Source organism: Chinchilla lanigera, unplaced genomic scaffold (assembly GCF_000276665.1).
Source record: "Chinchilla lanigera isolate Chin_1 unplaced genomic scaffold, ChiLan1.0 scaffold00049, whole genome shotgun sequence".
Classification (NCBI taxonomy): domain Eukaryota; kingdom Metazoa; phylum Chordata; class Mammalia; order Rodentia; family Chinchillidae; genus Chinchilla; species Chinchilla lanigera.
Window position 1 is genome coordinate 513,152 of NW_004955450.1, and position 1,978 is coordinate 515,129.

Sequence of the window (1,978 nt, forward strand, 5' to 3'; positions counted from 1 at the left end):
TCTCTCTCTCTCTCTCTCTCTCTCTCTCTCTCTCTCTCTCTCTCTCTCTCTCTCTCTCTCTCTCTCTGAGACCCTGTGTAGGTCTATCAGCTCCTGAAAGGTTTCTGTGGGCAGATGCATCTTCTGTCTCATCTGCTGGTCATAGTAGCCAAAGCCCTTTGCACTTCAGCTGAGTTCTTTAACTGAGCCAAGGCCATAACTGTGTTTTCCATGCAGGGCAGATCCCCACCAGCGATGATATGGCTGGAAGTCAGCACCAGGCTCTCTAGATGAGGACCATTGACCGTGATGCACCCTGGAAGACTTTTGGTCCTGGAAAAGCTGAAGATGTAAGAACAGAACTCTGCAACTTGTTGCACAGCTTCGGACCCCCGCTCAGCACCATGCAGTGTCTCAAGCTGGGCCCACCTCTTTTCACAAGCAGCCCTATTGAAGGTAACACATTTTTTTCTTTGGGAAGAATTCCCAGATACAGAGTTGGAGCAGATTAAAACTATTATCTTTCTGACTGGTACCTTGATTCCGCTTCAGGGAATTCTCCAGATAGGCATCTGCAGAGATGAACTGTCCATCTACTTCCAGTTCTAGGCAGAAATCTCTCAGTGTCTACACAAAGTCTGGGAAGAAGCTCTCAAAGTCAGCTGGATCTTCAATCTGATTTGTTTCAGGTAAGGAATTTGCTCTGTTCTCATCTGACAGCTCTGTTACATTGTGCAGTTGGTCCATTGCCTTGATAGTTCCCACACTGTTGTACACAAAGGTGCAACCTCAGAAGTGTCACCAGGGCAGGGATCTGGAGTCATCCTGATGGTCACTTTTCTCAACATCTCCCAGGCCCTTAGTGTCAAGCAGACCTACAGTCTGGTTTGGCCTCCTCATCTGAGGCACACACCGCATCCAGATTCCTTTGGTGTGAGCTTGCATCATGGAGCCAGTAGAAAGACCTCTAGGCTGGTCCTGCCAAATATGTTGCCAGGTTTTAGGTTGCTGGAGTCTCCTTTTAGAGGTAGCTTCTAGGAATTTTTCTGTCCTGAACAAAGAATTGGTCAAGACAAGTGCAAATGGTAGCAAGGTTTTACATTTATTAAAAGTAAGGAAAGAAACAGGCTCTACAGAGCAAGTTTGAGGCCAAGAAAAGGTAGGAAAATAAGTACACTCTTCAGGACAAGAGTGAGCTACCATGAAAAAGCACAGTGCTTTAGTTTAAATGCTATCTTTTATGGCCAAGTCAGGGCAACCTTCACCAAACTAGTGCATAGAGGACATAAACATGAGCTAAAGACCAGCAGATTAGTGTTATCAGAATTTCCTAGCTATGCCACATGTTACTGGGTAGCTCCTTCTAAAAGTGGCTCACCACTCAAATGGTAGCAGACTTTGGGTTGCTTGCCTCTCCTTCTGGAGCTGGATTCCAGGTTTTTCTCATCTTGAACAAAGAATTGAATAAAAGAGGCAAAAAATAGGGGCACAGTTTATTTGGGAAAGTAAAAGTGAAGAGTGAGGAAAAAACTGGCTCTGCAGAATGAGTTTGGGCTGAGTAAATGAGGGAAAAGCCAACTAAAAGAACACCCTGGAGTAAGCAGCGTGGGCCATCATGAGGAAAACCACAAGAGCAAGTTTATAGAGAGCCTTCCTGCTCCTTGCTGCAGCCCAGGAAGTTTATATTTGTAATCCCATGGGAAAGTTCTTGGAATTCTAGAGAGTTAATTCCAATCTACCACTCACTCCCAGTGCAACTTATGGCATAAAGACACAATTATATATCCAAAGTGGTGGACAGCCAAGGGGGTCCTGAATCTGGCTATGATGATGGCTAACCAGAACAAAGGCCTTGACCCAGGGCCAAACCCAAATTCTATTAATTTGTGAAGAAGAGAGTGGCTTGAGAATGAGTGACTGTGAGTTTGATGGGAAGTAGTGAGTGCTGTGAGCTGGACTAGGTAGGAGGCCTGAAATCACCTCTGCCATGTGCGGAAAG